This window comes from Dermacentor variabilis, chromosome 2 (genome assembly GCF_050947875.1).
Source record: "Dermacentor variabilis isolate Ectoservices chromosome 2, ASM5094787v1, whole genome shotgun sequence".
Lineage (NCBI taxonomy): Eukaryota > Metazoa > Arthropoda > Arachnida > Ixodida > Ixodidae > Dermacentor > Dermacentor variabilis.
Window position 1 is genome coordinate 45,929,633 of NC_134569.1, and position 25,785 is coordinate 45,955,417.

The 25,785-nt window shown below is 46.7% G+C and overlaps 1 protein-coding gene across 1 annotated transcript in view; it reads left to right on the forward strand.

The window, feature by feature from the left end:
* Window positions 1-2,332: 2,332 nt before the first annotated feature.
* The window catches only part of LOC142571756 (choline/ethanolamine transporter flvcr2b-like), a 90,331-nt gene continuing 66,878 nt past the window's right edge, over window positions 2,333-25,785 (forward strand). The window contains exon 1 of the mRNA XM_075680334.1: window positions 2,333-2,547. The gene's annotated coding sequence lies outside the window, so the exon portion shown is untranslated. The remainder of the gene's footprint in view (window positions 2,548-25,785) is intronic.

Genomic DNA, 25,785 nt, shown 5'->3' on the forward strand with positions numbered 1-25,785 from the left:
GCCCGTGAATTTCTTCATTTCATCGCTCCACCTTGTCTTCTGCCGTCGTCGACTGCGTTTCCCTTCTCTTGGTACCCATTCTGTCACCCTAGTGGTCCAACGGTTATATAATCTGCACATTACATGACCTGCCCAGCACCATTTTTTTCTCTTGATGTCTATTAGAATATCATCTATATGCCTTTGCTCTCTGATCCGAACCGCTTTCTTTCTGTCTCTAAAGTTATACCTAGCATTGTTCGTTCCATTGCTCTTTGTGCGGTCCTTAGCTTGTTCTCAAGTTTCTTTGTCAGTCTCCAAGTCTGTGCCCCATATGTCAGCACCGGTAAAATGCACTGATTGTATACTTCCTTTTTCAATGATAACGGTAAGCTCCCAGTCAGGAGCTGACGGATGTCTGCCACATACGATCCAACCCATTTTTATTCCGTAAATTTCCTTCTCATAGTCAGGGTTCCCTGTGATTAGTTGACCTAGGTAAATGTACTCCTTCACAGATTCCTGTCCTGTCACAGATAGAGGCTGACTTGCGATCCTGAACTCTTGTTCCTTTGCCCGGTTATTTATCATTATCTTTGTCATCTGCATATTAATCTTCAGCCCCAGTCTTACACTCTCCCTGTTAAGGTTGTCAATCATTTGTTGGAACTCATCCGCAGTGTTGCTGAATAGAACAATGTCATTGGCAAACCTAAGGTTGCTCAGGTATTTGCCATCGATCCTTACTCCTAAACCTTTCCAGTTTAATAGCTTGAATACTTCTAAGCACGCAGTGAATAGCATTGGAGAGATTGTGTCTCCTTGTCTGACCCCCCTTTCTTTATATACAAGCATACTTTCCCATGTTTGCACCAGGAACTGTGGCACACTTGTTCTTGTTCACAACGCCGAATATAGCAAATGCGGCTTCGACATTCACCTTTGGTACTGGAAATGCTAGGAGATGCAGTACACAACATGAAAGGAGAGGCCAGTCGTGGGCATGCGTGCGTCGGAACACCATTGGCTCAACAGTTCCTTTCACATCATAAGCCCCATACTGCAAAAAGTATGCTGTAAGGTGAGGGTATCATTGTTATCTGCCGCAACTAGGGCAAAAAATGTTAAGTAAAGACTCGGATGTCTAGGTCAAATCAGTTTTTATGTTGGGGTTTATAATTTGCACCCAGTACCAGAATTAATCGCTATTATACTGCAGTTCACTGGCAGTGTACCTTTCGACAGTACGATTCCACATCTTGACCACTATGTAGAAGTACTTCCTAAAAAAACCAACTACTTTACATTGCTTTTCCACAACAATGTCAAGCATGCAATCGACTTCCTCACTGAAGTTCACTAGCGTGTGTTACGCCGCCGTATGGGAGAGAGTAGCGTGGCCAGTAGCGCTTTGTCTGTACACTCCTTCCCCATCTACTTGCACTAAACAAACATTTCCTTATCAAGGAAACTTGTTTTGATTGTCTTTGTATATCTCCATTCCAGTTTGTTGCACTATGGTATATGGCTTTTTTCTGAAGACGCGCATTGCAAAGTTCGACAATAGCAAAAGCTATCCATGAAAATTTCAAGGCTAAAGACACATTTTGCTGGGGTGCTCAACAAAGAACGCTGAGGCATTAAAGAAAGGGGGGAAGATTGTTGCAGTATTCCCGCCCAGCAAGATACTGTGCTAAATTATGAAATATTAACGAACCACACTAAACAGAACACTTACAATTACGTTTTTGTATAAATTAACTTTTCGCTAGCCGTTATAACTATAATAATTAGTGCGGCAAACTGGACTCAATTCGGAGCGAGAAACGTGTCCGCCTATGCGTGCGTTGCGCAAGTGACTGGCTGTCATTTGCGTGAAGAAGCGACCAATAGTTTAATTTCTCAAGCCACGCAATTTTTCGAATCACGCACTCTGGTATGTTTCTTTCATAAGTCAGTTGTTCATAGACAAAGAAGCTTAGTCTCTGTATAGGTGTTCTGTAGCTTAGTGCTGTGACAGAAAAAAAAAAAAAAGAGAACAGCAAATACAATAGCTGTTCGCTAAATAGCGCTTGTCCCGCCGTTTTTACACCTTCTCTGTCGTACTTGTGCAATCCAGACGATATTTTCCCGATGATTTCAATTTTATTTTTATTCATCGTACACGACAATGGTATTTCAGCCGCGTTCTAGTAAATAAGCAATCAAGAGCTCGTTGTATTATGCAAGGTCGCCCTGTGTATGAACCACGCACTGGTGTACCACGACGGGCCACGTTGTGCCATTGGCTGTGCGAGCACGCGCCGTCATTGTGTGCGGGATTCGGCTTTGCCGTCTGGCAACACTCTAGCATCCCTCTGTTCCTTCGCGGCGCTCAAGCAAGATGGAGCGTTGATCGCGAAAACATCTCTCACGGTGGTTTGCGTGGTTTCCGCGTGTACATTCACAGCTGCGTGGTATGAGCACACGCAGCGGCCCGTGGCAACTGACGGTGGTGATCTTGGATAGCCGTCTGCGTCCGACGAAGGCGGGGACTCTGGTGGTAGAGCAGAGCGGACAACGTCAGTAGTGAGTATGCGACAGGTATCTCCGTTCACGTGCTTCGCGGCACGCTGGATCGAGTACGCGCGGAGCAGAAATGAAGGAAGCGGCGCGCGAGTCTATCATCGCACGATCGACTTCTCACTTCCGCGAAATTTGAATACTCCATTGTTAAATCACGCGTGGACCGACGTTACGAAGTTCTAGCATTTGTGCCGCATCCATTCCCATGCCGCTGCGCACGTGTTGGTATAGTTTCTGCGTTGGTTTCAGCCATTCGTTGACCATTTTTTTTCTCTCCTTTTTTCTCTCCTTTTTTCTCCCTCTTCCTTTCTACGTGACTGCATTGGTTCATCACATTTGCCACTATCAGTTCCGTGCGCTTAGTGTACAGTTTTTTTCTTTTTCTTTCTCGTTACTGGCCGTTGAGCTGCTTTTCCGCGATTTACTTGTCGCGTCTGAAAGTGATCGATGTCTGTTTGATCACCGATCAGCCGATGTTCTCATCTCGTAGACAATCTTGATACCACTGCACTCGTGTCCGCTTTGGCGTTTACACATACCGTGCAAATAGAAATTGCCGAACGTCAGCAGTAAAGTGTACCTAGCTTCACCTACTATTGATTTGTTTCTTGTTCACATGTTACTGTGAGATTGAAAGAAGACTGCGTTTAACTGAAACGCCTTCACGAGGCTCGCACGATTTCTTCTTTTAGGTTTTCGCGAAATGCATAATTATGTCGGTTAAAAAAAAAGAAAGAAAAAGAACCGCGACGTTTCTTCTTTTTCGTGGGGGGTGGGAGCTATGGGAGCTAGTTTTCGTATTGTTCGATGCCCTCAACATTCTAACAGGCTGATCGTATAGTGCTTCATTCAATGCTGTCGCAGATGTAGCTTCTGCGCCTGCTCTGTAAGGCGTGATACGTATATGGCGAAACTAGGGTCCCCGTAACCAGAGCGCTTCTATTACGTATCTGAGAAATAGCAGCAGGTAGCAGGGTCATCCCTCTTCCGCCTTGCGGCAGATTAACCTTTGCAGTTTACGCTCACCGTCCGTGATATCGTTAGGTCATGGCTCAGCACGTCTAAACACCACTCTATAGAAGCTGCAAGGTGGCGGGTGTAATCAAAGAAAGATAGAGTTTGCACAAACCAACCGAAAACAGAAACCTCATGTCCAACGTATCGAATGCGTAGTGCTCGAAGTTCAACTCCCGCTTACATTCTTTGTACCTTGTCGCTGTCTGGCGAGTGGAAATTTTCCATTGTCGACCTAACCAACTAGCCACCAACAGCTGACATTATTTGTGCGTGAAACACACAATGCAACTATTGGAATCCGTCCGGTAACACTCTTCAGCAGTAAGTCGAAGTTCTCGGAACGAATTTGACACAGACGTTGTTCCTTTAATTCTTTCGTTCCGCACCCTCTGTCCCCCCATCCCTTTATTTACTAAGATGCATTGCTATATTATTCTCTAGAACGGCAAAATGGAAACCGATACAACGACATAATTCGCAGCATATTTTGTGTACTGTGCGCATATTTCTCGAAGCTGACGCCATATACAGGGTGATCATTTTTAAATTTTCCGGAATATTTAAATACGTCTGTAGCCGATAGCAAATAATTATTGTCCTTAATTGAGCTGGATTATTCGAAGAGGCGTACATTGCTAGCATAGAAAATCGAAACAGGTATAAGTTAATTCACAAAAATATTTATTAATTACTATACGGCACAAATTGCAATTTACGAATTGTATCCTGCGAGTTTGCAAGACGTAACCATTTTAAGTGAATCCCTAGGGTGAAACCAGTTTCGAGATATTTCCCAAAGAGTGGGACGAAATACATGGACGTTCCAGTTACTTTTGTGCTTCATTGCACAAAAGAGCATTTTCTTAAAAAAGTAAGTGGAACAACAGTGCATTTTTATGGCGAATTTGATGGCGCATCAAGGTAAATATACCTGGTAGCGAAGCGTGTGTGTGTGTGAAGTGATTTTTAGAAAAGGAAACGGAAGAGATGAGTGCAGCGCCCTAACTGTCTCTCACAGGAGGACACCTCAACAGCACTGCACGGGGACGGGGGGAAAGGGAAAAAAAATGAAGGAGAGAAAGACAGGACGAACGTGGCAAGGGGGAAAAAAAGTGAGTGCGGGGCTCAGAGCCGCGCTCTCAAGTGCGTCCCATTGCAAAAAAGCTTCCATAGGAGCCCATACGTACCCATACTATACCCATGCGTTCAAAACATAGCGGTTCATGGGTGGGTGAGTGGATGGATGGATGGATGGATGTTATGAGTGTCCCCTTTGGAACAGGGCGTTGGGTTGCGCCACCAAGCTCTTGCTATTATGCTGCCTAATGTCCTACCCAGGTTAAAAAAAACAACAAAAAACGGTGAACTCTCACAACCGAAATCATGGTTGTGGGAGATCAGAACGTGGTTCATGGGGCTTGGCGCCATCAGTGTGAAGAGGGAACACTTCTGGCGGGAAAACATAATGTGACGCCATATCCGTTAAAAACAGAAGCGACGTCATTTTGTTCTCAAAGGCGCGAAATTTGTTTTGATGGCCTGCCATTAGAGCTGTATATTCATATGTCCCGCCATTTGATTTGATGGGTGTTTCATGCTTTCAGCGCGGAAAGCGATGCTGGAAAAGGTCAGCCGTACAGGTGTCGAAATCGCACCCCTGCTCAGAACATAGTTTCTTTGGAGGCCGACGAAACCCTTGGGTGTAGTGTTCTGGTCCTATCGTCGAAAGCCAAGCCCGTTGGCCATCGCTATCACACGAAAACATCTAAAATAAACAAGTTGTCGTAACTCACTACTTTAGACGGAACACGTTAAGAAACGATGAAGCTACCCGAGTCACGAAATAAACTTCGGCAAGTAAAACAGCACAACGTGTGAGAGGGCGTATTGTTATAGGTGAACTTTGCGAGCGCGCCTTTCTGCACACTTCAAGTACTGTATTGCATTGCAAGTGATAGCGGCGTCAAAGCAATTACGGGCGCTGAAAAAAGGTACTTATTGATAATTATAAAATAAAATAGGCTTGTCTTTTCTTTACTCGTCACGCATATAGAAAATTGATCAGGAATTTTATTTTCGTTGAATGAATCTATGTCTCATTTTAATTTCTTTTTTAAAAATCGGAGCCATTCCACTTTGTGAAAGTGGATGACCAGCGGAGCTGTATATAACTATGAAGAAATTAAAATGAAACAACAAATGAAGCTTAGAACGGCAGAAAGCTGAGCTAGTTGGTAAGGATTCGTTATGCAAAATAGAAGTGAGGCGTGCAGACAGGACACAAGAGTAGAGAAGTGGAGTAGGATAGTCGGCGTTCGTGTTGTCCACTTCTCTACTCTTGTGTCCTGTCTGCACGCCTCACTTCTATTTTGCATAATGAAACAACAAAACAATATAAAGCAAATATCCAGGTTGTTGTGTTTATTTGTATTTACGTTTATCTCGCGACCACAGTAATTATGGCTTTGGGGTCGCTATGATAGACGGGTACGGGCTCTGTGACGACACCGGAGATTTTCTTAGCGAACGTTAGGTCTACTATGCACGACCGATGGCGCGTCGTGGAGACATACTGGTCTCGGTGTAACATTGAAGGCCGAACCTTTCCAAGAGAAACGCCAAGAACCACTTTCCGTTGGGACGAGACACATCGACGTTAGTCACCCACAATGACGATGGAACTGCGGTACAACGAGAGGATGCACCCAAATGTGTCGGTCATAAAGTCTTCGAGGTCCTGCTTTGACGCTCCGGGATGAACGTATACGGTGGCGACAACGATTCCGACCGTATAGTCCGTACGGCGCACACGTCGACACATCCAACGGCAAGGCTCTCGCCCGTCGTCGGTAACGGCCGCGCTGTCGTTTGCATAGATCGCGCCGCACCAAACCATCATCCGTCATCCATCACCGGTTTTCACACATTTGGCCTCAGACGCAGCTGGGACACATTATGCTTATGCCTTTGCTTATGCCTGCTTATGCCACATTATGCCTTATGCTTAAGCTATTCTAGCTCTATAGACGCCGCCATCGCTTTTTGCGTACGCGCATCACGATACGCTGGGAACTAGCCGACAGCTCCGCTGTTAAAAAGCATTAGCATAATTCCAGTTCCGCTGTTGAAAAGCGCTTTTTTCGTTCCCGATGTTTGTTCCCTCGAAACACAGTCGTGCTTCGATCGCTGCTCCCATCACCACCCATGCTGGTGTCGGCGACAATTTGTTCTCAACCGCTTTTCGCCAGAAGCTTCGGGACCCATTTGGACCGACCTTGGCGCATATCTCCAAACCGGTGTCGTTATGAAAATTTACACCAGGTGTATACGCCTTGCAAGCTCACCGGCTGCAATTCGTGAATTGCAGTGTGTGCCGTAAGGTGATTAATGAGTTAACGAATTATTGTTAATTAGTTGAATATGCACGTGTTTCGAGTTCTCGTGCAAGTAATGTCCGCCTCTCAGAATAATGCGGCTCAAGCGCTAGAATCATGTGATCTGCAGCAGGCGATACCTGATCAGCGCGTATATATATATATATATATATATATATATATATATATATATATATATATATATATATATATATAGGCAGCAAGTCGTATGCTTAGCGTCTTACCTTTGAGCGAATGTTGTAACAGACTTTACATATATGACGTACTGTATTTTAAATACCTTTGTGATCATTTTGGCGTTTTACAAGTACTTTTGCAAAACAGTATTTAGTTCTAACCATACGAAGAAAAAAAAAGAAGCCTGTGAGAGCGTAGTAAATTAATAATTAACTATGCTCTAACTTTATGGTAAATTAATTGTCACGCTAAATTTAAATGTAGGAATAATAAGGTTGGAAAAAACTGGAGAAAACGATAACTTGCCGCGGGCGGTGCTTAACCAATTAAGCTTGCCAAATTAAGGCATTTCCCCCCATAGTATTTAGCATCTTATCTTGGATACTTTCTTTTAGTATCTCGTGCATATCTGATCAGCGAGCGCGTGCACAGTGAACCCACCAATCAGTTTATGACAGTACATTAATCATGGACGTTCGCCGGTGCGAATTATACGTTGCCGATACCTTCTCCTGGATCTATGCTGCACTGTACATGGTAATCATACAAAATCTGCGCGGAAAACATCTGGTGGAACTAAAGGCGGCACTTGCAGTTCTACACGAGCGTTCGTTTGGGTTTCCGCGCTTGGGGATAGGAAAGCCGAATTCACGCGGAGCTTTACGAAGCCGAGTGCGAATGCTCGCATCGTCATTTCGAAAACGGAGATTGTCCAGAAAAAAAAAAAAAAAAAGCTAGACTCTCAGTGAAAAGCTTGCGTTCCATGGAGATGGCTCTTGTCAAACTTGGCACTCTTTAGGATGATTGCTCAATCCGCAGTGTCACATGGCGCGCAGCCATCATCGCGTGGTCTGCCGGACTGTGATAACGGTTCATCTGCTAGCCGCGGCTGTAGAGGAACTTCCGCCGATGTTGCATATGCTTTGAGTCGCTGGTTTCTCGATATAGTCACCGCTAGACGGAATGAATGGCGCTGAAAGGAAAGCTCCCTTAGTCAGACTGCGTACGTAACTGGCTATGCAAATGATTCCTTGTAACCAATCGCATTTTTTTTTGTAATTATGTGGTTGATCGACTGCAGCATTAGCAATGTAGCGATGGTAGCAATGTAATTCAGTTACTTTCTTTTTCAGTAGTCAATCGGCTACTGTAGCTATCAGTTGCATTATTCTGAAAGTTTTCGTTAATAATTAATTGAGCAGCGTATGGTTACGTTTCAACCGGCCAGTCTAGCGCCGCATTACCAACCACTTCGTTTTTTTTTTGTTCACTCTTTGTCATTGGCTCAGACGCCACGGCTCCGCTGTTATCACTGGGGTCGGCCACTCGACACATCGCGTGTCTAAAAAAAAGAAAAAAAAGCAGTAGCACATTACACGGTAGCGGCCGTGGAAATTTCTTCCAGTGCAGCACGCTAGTGAGGTAGCTAGGCTCAGTGGAGCCCTGGAATAGGGGCCCACCCTTGCAAGCCGGAAGAGGCTCCAAGTCGCCGGCGCCCAAGACGACCGAGACCTCGAGACGCTAAATCCTTGAAGGAACCAAATAAAGTTTCTCTCTCTCTCTCTCTCTCTCTCCACGAAGTTATCTAATTCATTAAGTAAAGAAATCGTCTACCTATCCGGCAACCCTGCTTATCGATTAATTCGTTTATTGATGATTCACGCACAATCTATTGCGCTTGAATACTGCCTCGCTGCTTTGCGGGCATCGGAAACATCCCTGCGGCTCAATATATGGAAGAGAGCATTATGTGAATACGTAGTGACGGCAGCGTGGGAGGGATATTAGATATGAATGAAAGATGTCAGGAAAGAGTGTAGGGGAGAGCGAGTAAACATTACGAGACGACACGGGTCGCTAGCCTCGTACGATCGCTTTCGCGAGATTTCGCGCGACTATAACACCGGGCGCGTCGTCGTCTACTAGCGACAGCGTTCCTGAGACTCTATACGCTAACAGACAGCGTGATTGTCACTGCGTTATGAATGCGGTTGCTCGTAGAATCCAGCGCTATAGCCCCGATAATTATCACTAAACTGAAAGTAACCCCGAAAGTGATCGTCCGAGGATGCATCCCCTTTGGTCCTTCAGCTGTTGTCCGAATACGCTCGCTGTCACGCACCGTAGAACACGAGTCGCATTGCATGGGCAGCCCCGACACTTATTTGAATGCCGCCATTTTTTAATGCGCGCGAGTCCAGAATTTGGCCTTGACTGCGGCGAGAGAGAGAACAGAAGCACGTTCGGTGCATCGATCCGCCGCGTGTCTCCGATTGCGGACCTATCGACGCCAGTCAGATTTTGTAGCCGCTCGCGTGGCTTCATATATACGGACGTTGACGGTTGCCCAACTTGCCTGCAGGCATGTACCACGCGCTGGCAAGAACGAATCGAAAGTTTGTGCATGGTTTGTACACTCCAGGCGCGTTATTTCCTGCTCGAGATTGGAGGGCGCGCGTTTTGATAAGCCGGGCGTGCGCAGGCGATAGCTTGAGCGGCGAGAGAGCAGAGACGCCGAAACTAGCCCACTAGCTGCCGGAGAGGCGGCTAAATAAAAGGTTATATGCCACACACACACGCGCGCACGCACGCGCGCATACGTCGCGTTGGAATCTGATTGTCTGTTGAGACCACTTTCGCGTTTCATATTGTCACTAAACAAGGGAAGCTCGGCGCGCGGCACAAATAGGTGTTTAGCAAGGACGAAACACGACACCGCCATCTTCTCGTCCCGCCTCATCACTGCTTCGTCATCACGGCCTTCGTGGCTTGGCGTGATATGGACCGGGGCATTCATAGCGTTTCCTACAATATAACTGTACGAAACTCCACGGCAGCATTATCCGCCTCCTTTTACAGGGCATCGTCCCGATGCCCGAAGCATCAGAGGCAGTGCGCGAAAGCCGAATGGACTGCAGCATCACAGCAAGTCGGAAATACGTACGGCTTCGTACAAAGCACGTCCAGAACCTCGGGCAGGTGCCACTGGTGTTTAGAGCAGTGAGTGCTGTCTGAAACAACTTAGCACTTAACGTCACCGATGCGGTGCCGCACTTTACGGTCCAACGAATCTGCGGAGGAGCTTCCCAGAGAGCCCCCGCCGACCGATGGGTATATCCAGACCCACACCTTGTTGCCACGTTGTAATTCATAGGTCTTTGCCAAAAAATAGTGTGTGGCATCGTAGTGCTGAATTGTTCTCCGATTCGCACGTGCAAAAGCTGCCTGGCTTTAATCTTGGCTAGTTGTATACAGTCCTCAGCCCCTTCTCGTCGCCGCCGCGCTAGTGCGGCGACATCGCATCCATCATTGTGCCTAGTTGTATTCGAAATGCAACATAGAGCGCAATTTCGTTCCCAGTTCTCGTTGTCATCGTTGACGTATACATATCCACCAGTCTTATTCAGATGTTCTGTCAGCCCATTGGTTTTTGGCTGATATGCTGTTTTCCGGCAGGCGGTATACTACTGAGGTGCAAAACGGCGTCTACAAACGCGCCGTTGAAGTTAGCATGGGCGTCTTGCGCTGGAGCTTTCTACAGGCCACATTTGGCAGTTGCGCTACATATGGGGTGTCCTAGCTAACGTTAGTCAAGCTGTTCTACGAGAAACATGATTAAAAAAGAAAGCAGGGTGCAAGATACGAGATTAAGCCCTAGGTGTTCAGTTGTCGGAACGCTGACGACCGAACAGTTTCCTTTCTTTTATTTTTGTTTAAAATACTAGCTAACGTTAGTTCGGGCACACGGGCACAGAACACAAAGCCTATAGCGATCGGAATCAGATCAGGAGAGACGCGACGCACGTTCGCAGCGACACGTCCGATCTTTTATCGCGAAGCAAGAGTGTCCGAGGCCTAGAATGTCGAAGTGCGCAATACTGCACATGTCTTGGGCAATGCTCGCGATTAGAAGCGCGAACAGTGCTAGAGCTCGGCCAAGCTCGGTGTGTAACACAAAGACAAGCGAAGTGTATGGGTCGTTGGCGTTTGGAATGTCATCTCATTTTCTTCGCACCTCTATAGCGGCCAGTGTCGGTGACGCTGGGCTGATAAATAATAGCGTCGCAGGACTGACAACTTCGATAGTGGGTTTTTGCAACTGGATTTGCGCCAGCGCCAATTGGTGGCGAATCCCCCAGAACGAATGTGCTACCGATAACGACACACGTGGCATGAAATCCTGAAAGCATTTAGATGTGTCGTATACTTCTCTCTGCTACAGACAACGAGCTGTTCTCGTATCATGAGAAGTCAACAAACAAAGGCAGCAAGGAAAACACAGGGCAAATTACTTGTACTTGCTAAGTGAATTAAAGAAATGATAAATTAATGGCAATGAAAGTGGACGAAAAAACAACTTGCCGCAGGTCGGGAACGATCCCACGTCTTCGCATTACGCGTGCGATATGCTCTAACCAATTGAGCTACCGCGGCGCGGTTTCCCCATCCACTTTCTTGGGTATTTTTATGTGTTACTACTAGAACTAACATTGGGAGTGTTAGCCAGCGCCACAACTCACAAACCTTGGTGGCGGATGTGGAACATCCTTTCTGCTGCAGGCGTCACGAGTACGTGACGCCTGGAAGCCGTGCTCGTGTCATCCAATTACTACTGCTGCCTATCTATCTATCTATCTATCTATCTATCTATCTATCTATCTATCTATCTATCTATCTATCTATCTATCTATCTATCTATCTATCTATCTATCTCTATCTATCTATCTATCTATCTATCTATCTATCTATCTATCTATCTATCTATCTATCTATCTATCTATCTATCTATCTATCTATCTATCTATCTATCTATCTATCTATCTATCTATTATCTTGTCTCCCAACATTAATCGTAATGAGTCACACACATTGCTCTCGCTGATGTCTGGTCGGGAATGACACGTGGCAACTTGTCAAGAATCACGCGGCAACTCAGCGAAATTCTCAAAGCGTGACGCAGCTGTCCCGGCGGTTTTCGTTTTAAATCCGAGGGTAGCGCTCACCCAAAGGCGTCACGCGCGGTCTCTCGCTGGCTGCTGGTCTGCTGAGACGTCCTGGCGTCATCGAGACTTCAAATATCCAAAGCCTAAGTGGCAGTGGTGGCGTGCGCAGCGTTGACTGGACTGCCTGCTCAATCGTTTTGCTGCAGGTTGGTGCTGTTTTTTCTTCCTTTCTTAGTCTTTTTTTTTTTTATCGCAGTTAATTGTAGTCGCGCTACGCCACTGCTGCCATATCGCTCTCTCAGAGGCAAAAGTAAGAACTAGGAAGTGACCTTGAAGAGCGATGGAAATCGGGGCCGAGCTCGAGAATTACAATGATTCCCTGGAACGATAATTTGTAGCGAGTTCAGACAATAAAAACTAATCTCAAGTACACTGATGCAAGTTCGGCGAAGTGGTAGCTGATGGGAAAACACTTGTAGAAGAAAACAAGCGCTTATATGCACAGCAAAATGTTGACGTAAGACTACGTTGTGATCACACGGAAAGCCCAACGAAATCTAACGAGTCACGGATCGTGGACTGCTAGCAGCACTCGCGAAACTCCTGTATAGAAATCAAATAAATACCGCAGTTGATGCTTATGAGAATTTGATGGATATAACGACGAAAATTATAGGGAGCCTATATTTTCCGGGGTACCGCTCCGGTACCCTGGAAGAAATGGTACGCTGGTACCCGCGCTTGAAGCCGACCGGAGAAGGCGCGCTTTACATTCCTATATTCTTGCTGTATTTGACTCCCGCCATATTATTACCCGCCCTTTCTGCGAACGACCTCGTCGCTCCACTGCGTCGAGAAGTAATCGTACTCCTTTACCATACTATTATTTACGGAACTGATGCCCCTCCGCCTAGTACTTAGTACTTTTCGTCGTTTAAAAATCAGTATTGTTTGAGTGTATGCCGTTGCTTGGCCTTATTCGCCCGAATCGCCGTATTTGGATTCTATGAGTTCAGGCACATTTACGACACAGAGTCATTGGGCCCGGAAAGGAAACGTCTCCTCGAACACAGGCTATATTCCGAAAGCCTAAAATGAAATTGTTGTATATATATATATATATATATATATATATATATATATATATATAGGGCGTCCAAAAATTCACGCAAGATTTGATTTTTGCGCCATTTGTGCGTTAAAGTATTGTCAATGAAAAAAGAAAGAATGAAGGTTAGCGTGACTGCTGACACTTCAGGGTTATTAAGAATGGAGCGCTACACGAAAGAACAATGCGTTTTGGCAGATTTACCGTTTTGGTGATCAGAACGGGCTGCCCAGATGATGCGATTTTACGCCATTGGACTTCTTTCTTTGGGGTTTTTTGAAGTCTACGGTTTATGTCAACAAGCCCACGACCACCCACACCTTGAAGAAGGAAATTGAGCGCGGTAGCAATGAAATTCAGCCAAACTTTTGCAAAACGGTCACAGAAAATTTATCGGAAGAGTGCGTATGTGCTAGCAAAGCCGTGGAGGCCGTTTACCCGATATGTTATGCCATGTGCTTTATGAATCAATGTAAATTTTACGAATTTTCTATCACAATTACATTTTGCGTGAATTTTGGGACACCCTATATATCTTTGGGTGCGCCACTGCACGTAAGTACGAAAACAGTATCATACTGCGAGCTCGAACGACTTGGAGCAGCCAGAGGCATGCGCTTCTTTCTTATATCTCAGCTTTAAATATATTTTTTTAAAGAAGGAAACCACCATTTCTCATGCTATGCTCGTGCTCTGTTCAAGAAGGCTGATAAAATACACGACCTTCATAGTTCTCGCAGTATTGCATTCCACATTACAACGCTTAGCGAAACCTGGCACCATGGAGGATGATTCTGCGTATTTTATTTTTTTTTATAGACACTCACACACGCTTTGCTAATAACTGGTAAACTCGCAGAGATGACAGTATATCGCTACAAATTCCTAATTCTTTACACGCAAAAGTGATAACATTGCGACTTCTGTGTGAGATGCTAACGGATCCAAGCGATAAAGGTATTTTCCCTGTCTACAACTACAACTCTATATCTGCAGCCTCGGCTCCCTGTAGCCGTCACGAGTTTCGTCGCGGTGACGTGCAGAATCTCGTGACATCCGATACGCTGTACATGCGCAGAGTGCGCAATCCATGCACAGGCATTCGCTGACGCTTCGAGTGGCTCCCGGCGCTGGTGAAACTGGGGAGCGTTTTCCTCGTTTCGTGCGGCGGGCGCTTTGCTCAGCAGACGGGTGACAATACATCGCTGTATACAGGCTGTGCGCACGCACTCAACCTTCTAAAGAGATTGCCCTGCAGACGACATTAAGCAGCCATTGTAGAACGTGTGGCTTTGCGCCGATATATTTGCGCAGTGTCATAAAAATACACATACGTACCGCTTGATACGCAGAAACGCAGGGTGTGTGAGGTGGTCTGTGTGTTATAGCGCCTCGTAGATAAACCTGCAGACCGAATAGCAGCTGCATCTATCGCGTGACACCCGCTGTGGTGACTTTGCGGCTGTGGCCTTGCGCTGCTCAACGGGAGGTCGCGCGATCATGATCCCGGCTGCGGGGCGGCTGCATTTCGATGGTAGCGAAATGCAAAAAAGAAGAAAAAAAAAGGCTGTGCCTCGTGCATTGGTTCACGTTAAAGATCCCCCAGGCGTGCCTCATAATGAGATAGTGGTTTTTTGCACGTAAAAACCCGGAATTGAATTATTTTTCAAGCGAAGCTTGTATTAACGCGCAAGTGGCGTTGTTGTGGTCACGCAAAAACCCAGTTGCTCCAATAGCAGTGCAGCTGCGGGAAAGAGCGGTTTGATGAGTTGACAGCTCCGCCGGCGCCGGAGCATGTGTCATTAGCAAGGATTCCAGCTGCATGGGCGCGCGCTCACTCCACGCGGGCAACCAATCAGGGCCGTTTCGCTTCCGCCGGTGAGGGAAAGGGCAGGAAAGGGTATCGCGCGCGCTGCGTCGGCTTCGTTACCATTAAGCTCAGTCTCTGAAAACGGATAGGACGGCCGAGCGTTGTGCTTTCCCCCAAGGAACGGGCAGCGTTCGACGAGCGGCGGCGAAAACTCGTCCGTGAAAGGACTTGCCGTCGTCGCGCTGATCCAGCCGTTAGCGAGCCCAGACAATCCGACAGCAACGAGAAGATCCCTAGCTGATGGAGCGGGAGACCGAAGCAATCCGGTCTGTGGGTTACTTAACCGTGACGAATGTCAGGTGCTCGCTGGAGTAGCTTCACTTACCCCTATTTTCCGGTAGAAGAAGGCTTGGCCAGATTTTTTATCGTGTGCTCAGCCGTGTTTATTTCATCCACTTTCATTTCCATTAATTGACTTAGTAAGTACAAGTTATTTTCCCTGTATTGTCCTTGGTGTCATTGTTTCTTGACTTCTTACACACACACACACACAAACACACACACACACACACACACACACACACACACACACACACACACACACACACACACACACACATATATATATATATATATATATATATATATATATATATATATATATATATATATATATATAGGTGGATGACAATAGCTGCAAGGAAAGTTGAAAGCCAGCTGACGCCGCGAACGTTGAAGGAAAATTAAACTCTAGGGTTTTACGTGCCATAACCACAATCTAATTATGGGGGATGCCGTAGTGCGGGATTTTGGGATAATTTTGACCGCCTGGGGATCTCTAACGTGCACTCAAACAGCGCCTGACATGCACTCGGGCGTTGTTGCATTTCGCGCCCAATTGAAATGCGGCTGCTGCTGCCGGCGTTTGATCCCGTTTGATCTCTTCAGAACGCTGCCGACACCCGAAGAATGGTCAGCAAGACGAGTCGCCCAAATGACAAGAGAGCGAGTGAGAGCGGCAGAGAATCAACTTTATTTTACATACGGTCGCTGCAGTGACGCCTGATGTGGCGTAAATCGTAAATGTTCTCGTGTGGCGAATGGGGCTGAAACGCAGCCTCGCTGGCGTCTCTGTCAGTGTCTGCAGCAGTGTGTGAGGGCAGTGCCCATATGGACACCACTCTCCTCCTCCTCCTCTTCCCCCTCCTCCGCCGCCGCCATTGTCTGCTGCCTGATGAGGATGTCCTCCCGGCCGATTGGTCCGCTGCGTCCGCGCGCGCGCACTTTGCCACCACCACACCTCCGCCTGCGTCGTTCGATGATCGCTCCCGACACCTGACACTCCGCCCAGCACGGGCGTCCCGTACGACAACCCGTCCCTCGGTGGTTCGAGCAGCGCTGTCGATATATCCGTGCCCGAGAACCGCGGCAGTGCGTTTTGCTCGGCGTAGAGCTTCCCACAGAAAATTGCTAGATCGAACGCTGGCGCGATCGTTCAACTACCATCGTAATGGTGGTAGCTGGTGAATGATACCACTCGTACATGGATTTGCGTAACCTTCGTGCTTGTGACTTCACACGTTCGTGTGTGACTTCACACGTTCTTGCGTGAAGTCACGCAAGAACGTATTTATTAATAAGGACGTACGTATTTATTTAGAATGTACTAGTTACGTTTTAGGGTGATATAAACATTTAGGATTTTTTGCTAAACACGTGAAGGTAATCAGTCTCTACGCGCATTCACATACATGGATAATTTCTTTTTTTTTTTTTTGCATTTACAACGTAATATTTTGTTAAAATGACAAATTTTCTATGTCACAAAGCTGTTTGAAACCGGAAGGACGAAACTTAGGCAAATCAATGTACTACAAGTAATTTTCACCCCCATCCCATACCCCTGTATACCCGGAGGCATTTACTGTCGCATTAAAAAAAAAAAGTAATTTTCATACCGACTGAACTGACATATGCCTGCAGCCCCCGTATATGTTCGTGCCTGATTTCATTCTATAGTAAAATAGGAGACTTTGTTGCCTAGTTGTTACGGGTTCATTTGTAGATGTCGATACCCTTTAATTTGGGGGCATCGGCTAAGGACAGAGTAGGTAAAAAAAGATGGAAGATTTAGGAATAAAAAATTAGTTGTACAATTGGCAGGTTAGGATATATAGATTGGAGAGAATTATGAAAACGTAGGATTAAATGGCAAACACACACACACACACACACACACACACACACACACACACACACACACACACACACACACACACACACACACACACACACACACACACACACACACACACACACACACACACACACACACACACACACACACACGTACACACACGTACACACACACACACACACACAAATATGCCAGTCGACAGTTATCTCACGATGACTGTCGACAGTAATGCGTATAGACATAATGTGACAAACCATATTCCTGGAGTAACGTTTATTGAGCACGTGTAGTGGTAATTCTGATACTTTCCTTGCAACAGAGATATGCCACATACCGCGATATCGTCCCACTTTGCTATGCCACTCGCCTGCCAAGGTAGCTCATGAGCATAGAGGCATGACGACGAATGTGTGACGTCGACGCAGTGGCGATGGAATGAAGGAATGGTATCAAAATGATTACAGAGGTGGTGTAAAGACGACGACAGAGAGAGCGATTCCTTAAATCATGACGATGGTGGAACGCAAACAGCGTGACGACGGAGACGTGAGGACTGTGAGATCACGAAGATGGCATGACAACGACACTATGAAAGTGAATGCCTGAGAGCGTTTGTGTGACAACGACCCAACGGCGACGATTGCACGACAACAGTGGCATAATCGCGAGTGAATGACGACAGCATGATTGCGATGGAAGGACAAATAAAGAATGACGTCGATGGACCGACGAAGGTGGTATGACGAAGACGGCATGGTGACGATGGTATGACGACGACGGTATGACGACAAATGCATAACGATGACTGTGACGACGATGGCATGACAATGGAATGATGACTAGTGTGTGATATCAACGGCGTGACTATGACTGTCACGAAACCTGTATGACGACGATGGCGTGACGAGAGTCGCATGATGTAGCCAGAGTGACGACGATGGCACGACTAAGACGGCATTACGACGGTGGTTTGACAATGGACGCATGACAGTGACTGCCTGACGATGACGGCATGACAAGGGCAGCATAATCACGATTGAATGATGACGGTATGATTACAGTACAACGACGAATAAAGATTGACGGCGATGGAAAGACTAAGGTGGTATGACGACAACGGGATGACGTTACTGAAGTGAAGGCAATGATTACAACACGAGAAGGGCACCGCATTCCGAAGGTGAACTCCATCAAAATTTTAGGACTTCTAATCAACGCCAAAGGCTGTAATGCAGAAGCTCTAAACAAGCTGGGTGCGCAGACGAAAAACATATTAAGGCTCATAAGTAGAATCACAAGCAAAAGGGGGGGACTCAAGGAGGACAACCTACTCAGGGTCTTCCAAGCTTTCTTCATCAGTCACATTACTTACACGGCACCGTACCTCAAATGGAGCAAAATTGAAAAGAACAAACTCGACACGCTCATCAGGTCCGGCATCAAAAGAATACTCGGTATTCCACAATCCGCTAGCACAGTAAAACTACTTCAACTCGGAATTCACAATACCACAGACGAATTAATTGAAGCGCAGTTTATTGCACAGATCTCCAGGCTTTCGTCAACTAAGCCGGGAATCAAAATTCTCGATGAAGCTGGTCAACTCCCTATACAGGCACCGCTCGACAGACACCCCCCTGTCTAAATTAGCCCGTGAAGGTATAAAGGTTGAGCCCGTGCCGAGGGACATCCACCCAATATATAACGAAGGTCGCAGAAGAGCGCGGGCTAGAACCATCCTTCGACGAATCGATCCTTACGGGGCAGATGCATTCTTCGTCGACGCCGCCAAATATGGCAGCGAAGACAGGTTTGCAATCACGGTCGTTGACGCGCGCGGCACACTCATCAGCGCCGCATCAATTTACGCTAAACACGCGAACGAGGCGGAGGAAACCGCGATAGCCTTGGCTCTTCAAGCCGCAAAAGGCCCGGCGACCATTTTCTCCGACTCGCGCACGGCGGTCAGGGCTTTCTCGTTCGCTCTAGTTTGTAAACACGCAGCCGACATCGTCAACAGATCCTTTCGTATTACTACGCGAGAAGACATTGGAGGTCATACATTAGCGTGGTTCCCGGCGCACATGAACGATGTAACTAACCAAGTGGGTTGCAACCCCAACGAGCGGGCCAACTGCATGGCGCGTGAATTCATGAACCGCGCCCGAGCTAACGGTCCGGCTCTCCCGCAGGATTGCCCCTTCAAAGATAATCTTACGACCTTTCATGAAATTACATCACATTACAGACACAGCAGGAGAAAATTCCCTCCCCCCAGCCCGAAACTGAACAGGGCTCAGGCTGTTACTTTCAGGCTTTTACAGACTAGATCCTACCTCACCCCGAGAGCGCTTAGTTGAATAGACCCGAACTTCCCGCAATCGTGTTCCAAATGCGGTCACGCGTGCTGCTCCTTCGACCACATGCTCTGGCTGTGCCCGTACAACGCGGGCTCCGACTTTCATAACAAGTCCAAGTGGGGCGCCTTGCTGAAGAGCTCGGATTTCACAAACCAACTACAGGCCGTCCAGAGGGCCCGCGACGTCGCGGAGAGTCACCACCTCCCTGTCCCGTCGTGGGCGGAGCCACCAACTTGATCGGGGAGCTTTCGGTTCCCCCAATCGAGTTCCTCAGGACACTATAATAAAGTTATTGTCACTGTCACTGTCACGTGACGACGACGATTGGGTGATGTCAGCGGAAGGGCGACGATGCAGCGACCATGACGGCATGACGACCCCGAACGCACACCTATGACCCAAGCTATTAGATAACTTGGACCACTGGGTCGCAGTTGAAGGCATGACAACGACAGCATGACGAAAGTCAGATGACGGAGCTGAAATGAAGCTGACGTGTGACAACGAATGGTGAATTGAGTTGCATGACAACTGTATGACGACGATGGCATGACGACAAAGCTCGAATGGCCGCGATGCGACGACCACAACGGCATCGAAACCATGGGCGCATCCCTAGTGGCCCAAGTTATTAAACAAATAGGGCCACTGGGTCGGGGTAGAAGGCGTGACGGCGACGGCATGACGAAAGTAATATATCTCGAAGATCGAATGACGACAGCGGAAATAGCACGACAGCATCACGGCCAGTACCTATAGTGGCCCAAGCAGGTAGACAGCTTGGGCCACTGGATCGGCGTTAGATAGATATATAGATAGATAGATAGATAGATAGATAGATAGATAGATAGATAGATAGATAGATAGATAGATAGATAGATAGATTGATAGATAGATAGATGGGTTCAAAACAGCTGAAGTATACGCAAAGAATGCTATTAGCATTAAAATAAAATTAATATTGGAAGAAATGGCGCAAGAAGATACATGAGGCTATATTTATGTTACAGGAGAACCGCCTGGGAAAGCTAGCGGTGAGCGCTGGTGTGGTTCGCTGGTGTGACGGGGACGTAACTCGCGTGACCTCAGGCAACCGGCAGCATCCTGAGAGGAGCAAGCAGATACTGAGCGTTCTTTGGGGGAACTTGAATGGCGCCTCGCTATCGCCGTACCGCGCGGCGTCGCGCGACAGAGATGGCGATTTTAGCGGCGATATGGCCGATAAGGTCATGACCGCGCTCCTCGCCACTGTCGGCATGGGGTACGCGTTCGCGCTCTTGGGAAGAAGCGTACCGTGTGCTCCAGCCCGGCCGTGGCCTGGCGTATCGCTTCTGCGCTCTCTTTTACAGGGGTGAGGTCGAAGGCGGAGGGAAAAGCACTTGGCTGCTGGGTGGCTTCGCAATTCGCCACTGCATTGCCTCAGCAAGTCTTCCTTTCATATTCTTAGGGACGGCGCCACACGACGATGCGTTGACCCATAAAAATGGACGAATGAACGAAGCAATGATTAAATAAACGGTCCTTATTATACATTTTTGACGGTGCGCTACACCAAGATGCGAATGTTACGGCCTGAATGAATGATTTGAACATTTGTTTTCTGCCACACCGCGACTCCAGGGGGCCGACCCGACCCGACATGAAATGTTTGTATAATCCCGGCAGTGTTCAGAAAACGCTATAGGCTTTCCCTCTTGCCTTGTCTTAGCACGAAAAAAGAAAATGCCCCAAACTGATGGATGGCATGGTCGGTAGATCGACTAAAATATTGAAGAGGATTGTAATTAAATGGCCTCTTGGTATGACAGCAAATCTAGGTTAATGCGTGCCGGAGCGATGTGGTAATCGTACTTTTTTTTCTTTTGTGCAACGTACGTGTGCCTTTCGAAGTTGAGCGTCGTCTCGATTGCTTTACTTGCGAAATGTCTCAAAGACAGAGTGTTTTCCTTCAGTCGTGACGAAGAGAGAGGTAATGGAAGGCAGGGAGGTTTACTGGACGTTCACCCTCACACGTGGGGAGTGAAAGAGAGAGAGAGAGAGAAAAGACAAAAATTTCTATTAATCATGTGTACTAGAGGCACAACATGTATATAGAGTCGGCCCACTCAAGTCTCTTGCCTTCAGATACACTGACCAAGCGCTCATACGCCTTTCTGGACTAATCAGCGGTGAGCAGGCTCCCAGGGCGTTAGCTTCGCCAAAAGGCCGCACGTCCAGTCTGTTCAACGTACACCGGATTGGATTGAATTGGATTGGAGACAACTTCATTCATGCCTGCAGTTGGGCGCTCGCGCGCCCCGACGAGGGCCTACGTCATCCTCGAAGTTGCCGCTACTCGGCGCGGCGCGTTACACCGGAAAGTCGCGTTGTTCCTTTAGGCGGTCACAGTGGCAGTGAGGTGATCGATAGTCTCTTCGTATCTGCACTTAGCGTACGTAACTTAGTCTCCCATTCCATTGCATTAAAAGAAGAGCGTCTTAGGTATACCTTACATTCGCTCCGTCACGCATATACTTAGAAAGTAGGTATAGTAAATACGGGATCAACTTTGTGTTTACGTCTGGCAATGAGTTAAGAAAGATTGTGCCGCTGTGCAGAGGGAGAGAGCAGTTGAGCTCCAAAAGGAGACCTGACAGGTGATTACGAAACACATGATATCATGCTTGTAGAATGGTGTAGAAAAGTAGTTTATTAAGTTTGTTTTAGCTGCGATCGCTACAGGCCGTTTCATCAACCGCAGACTAATTGAGCACAAACGACTCTTGACTGGTGGAAGGCCGTTTAACCTTTCGATGCATGCCTGCAATGGAAGTGTACTCCAAGATTTGCAGACAGTTATATGCAGACATAGGTAAAAGGAAGCGCGCCTTACGACGTGACATGTCAGTAATGGCGATAGCATGCGTGTGCTTAAATCGACCCTCGATTATCTTGCATAAAAATTACTTGTCATGCTTAACCGTTATCTTTCGAGAGATGACCGCGCGTGTCCGTAATTGAAGTGCTGGCACTGCCTTCCCTTATAGGATACGGAAATAGGTTGTGCGTCTTGTTTCTTTGTTCCCCACTGCGCCACCTTTCAGTGTCGGCATTTGTGTTGTCTTTCTCGTTCTTCTTGGGTGCTTGTTTTGTATGCGTGCCTTCCTGTGCCATGAGGTTTATGAATTAGTGAAGGCTTTACTCCGACCCTCAGCTGACACAGCAGTGTTGTTTTGCAGCGTGACATATTTGGTTCCAGCTGTAATTGACAAATCGAAGCGATGGTCGGAGTTTTAATGAGCATTCAACGTTCACTCTTGATAATGTTTTAAGGAGTAACCGCGGCGCTTCAGCATGAGCACATTGGACACTGTTATCGGCGAGAGGGTTGTCAACCCACGTTTTCCCAGCGCATTTGACACTGACAACAAAATGTACACGCGCAGCGTTGAACTTACAATTCATACAGTATTTCCCTGAATGCAGGTATAAAGGCGATCTGTACAGGAGAACAGAAAAAAGAACAACTGAAAGTGAGGGGAAAAAAGAAAAAAAAATCTACAGAAAACATCCTGCCGCACGTGTCCCATATTTAGGGATAGGAAATCGATGCTTTCCCTTTTTCAAGATTTCTTGTGCTTCTATGATTTCGCTTGTAGTTGTATCTTTTCCTGTTGCGATTGCACGTCGCTTGATCAAAAAGAGAGAAAAAAAAAGAAGCAAAACGCATTTAAACCTGTGCTTAGGAAAATAAAGTTCCTTTGTTAGTTCAGCGCTCTGAGTTTCTATTCTGTCGTCAGTTTCCAATGCGCTGGGAACACATCGATTATGCCGCGCCAACTATAGCCCAACGCTCAACTTTGGTTGCCAACGGTGCTGCATTGTGTCCCGCAAGCTAACGAAAGATTGGGTCGCAGTGAAAAATTGGCTCTAGCACGGAGGCTGCAGTTATTCCATGGCGACCACAACAGCGCCAGTCTCAGTGGCGCCATTGAAAGCTTCGCGGCGAGCAGTTCGGCTTCGCGCGGCCCTCTTAGCAGGGAGGTCGGGAGATGTGAACCACAGTTCGGCTACGTTCACACTTGGGAAACGGCAAGCGGGCGGAAAAGCCAAAGCGGCCGGAAAATCTTTTCCGCGCATGTACAAGATGTTCACATTTCTTTAGCCACTGCGGCGGAAACCACTGCCGCTTTCGCCCACATCAATCTAGTTTGCGTACGTTTGTCCGCGTGGTGGCGCTGTTCATCACACTATTTCAAGACATGCGTTCATTCATTGACCCATCAGTTACTAAAACCTATCATTTCGCGCAACTGCGCGTGTCGTTTTCAACTTTCGTCTACCGTGAAAGATAAAAAAGACATAGTTTCGATAATTTTAGCTAGTTGCTTTTTCCTAAAAGTAGACAATTAACAACGGAAAATGTTAAATTTTACGACCGGATATTTACATGCTAGTGCAGCTTCCGGTGAAGCGGAACCGCTTTCCGCTTCGCCGTGGCGAAAAAAATCGGTCCGAGACCCGACTTTTTCGCCGCCTGGTTTTCCGCCCGTTTTTCCTCCTATATAGGCGGGCGGATTTTTTCAAGTTTTTTCCGCTTCCGCCTGCTCCGAGACCAAGTGTGAACGTAGCCGACGTTGCCGAGACCGGCCACGATCGCACCACCTGAACCTTTAGCTACGACCTGCCGTGATAGCTTAGTGGCGCCCTGTCACTGAACCTATGATTTTATATGCGATCGATTTAGAAAGAAGTAACGCTGGCAGCGCCAACGTTCTCAAACGTCATTGTGTACTTAAAATCGGAGATCTTGTCGGGATTGGAAGTTAACAAAAAGTCCGTGGGCCGATTGCCCTTGGGGAAGGGGTGAAGGGGGCGCTACGGTAAAACAACAATTGATGCAACACAGGGTGACATGGGTTGGGCCTCTTTTGACGTCAGGGAAGGGCAGGGCAAAATTAGTACGAAGAAGGACTCAGAAACACGGATAAATAGAAACGGGCGCAAAGGAACTAAAAATTTTGGCGAGTTTGTACTTTTGCGTGATTGCCTTATATTAGCTCGGTGAATACGTTTTTCTGTTTTGTCGTTGTCTTTCTTGCGCCAATAAGACAATCAAGAAAAGGGTGGCTAAAGTGCACAAATGTCTGTACTTCAAGAGCGTGGGCACGGCCGGAAAGGAGGAAGCGGTCAATAAAGTTGGTAACCAAGTACAGAAAGAGACAGTTCGTACGACGGCGCAAATGCCAGTTTCTTGCTATATTTGAGGCCGGACCTGGCTGACTGAGAACAAAAGCATGCAGGAGAAAATATTCGCAACAGGATTAGGGCATGTGTTTGCTGCTTAAAAAAAAAAAGAAGGGAAAATACGGAGACAACGAAGCACATTGTCATAGGAAGGTTCAACTTCCATGAAGTAGCGTTGGAGTTCAAAATTACCGACCTATGATATATATGAGAAAGACACGTTTAAAGTATTGGTTAAAAAAGAAGAGAGAAAGAAAAGAAAGCCGGGAAGAGATAGAGCAGGGGTTGTTACAAATAAAGGCATATATGTATATACCTGTACAATATAAAGGGTGTTTCAGCGAACACTTTAAGAAAAAAAAAATTTAAATTGCCTGTGGCGGATATCACAATTCTAGTCCGACAGCTGGCCTACTCGAAGAGGTGGACAGTACTTGCCCGAGAAATTGAAATGCGTAGTCGACTAATTAACAAAGATTGACTAATGAAGTGTTTGACTAATTACGTTGTGGAACATATTGCAATCTAAGAATATTGCAATTCAAGCCGGTGAGACTGCAAGGCGTATTCACTTGAATATAATTGTGCGGATGACACTGTTTGCGAGGTATGCGCTGTCAAACGTGCTGCAGAAATGCGCTGTCGTTCCGCTTACTTTCATAACAAAGCGTCGTTTATGCATTGAAGCACAAAAGTAACTGGAACGAGAATACATTTCTCCGCAAAGTTCGGGAATTAAAATATCAAAACTGCGTATGCCATCCTGAGAATTCGTTCCAAGTGGATCCGCCTTGCGATCTCCCCGGCGAGAATTTGTAAATGGCAATATGTGGCCGCAAGTAAATTAGATAAAATCTTAATTCGTGAATTTTTAAAATTAGTGGATTGTGCATTTCATTTTTTTTTCTTGCTCAAATAATGCCCGCCTTTTCGAGTAGACCTGCTCATTGACTAGAATTGCGCTATCTGCCACAGACAATTTATAAAAACTTCTGAAAGTGTTCGCTG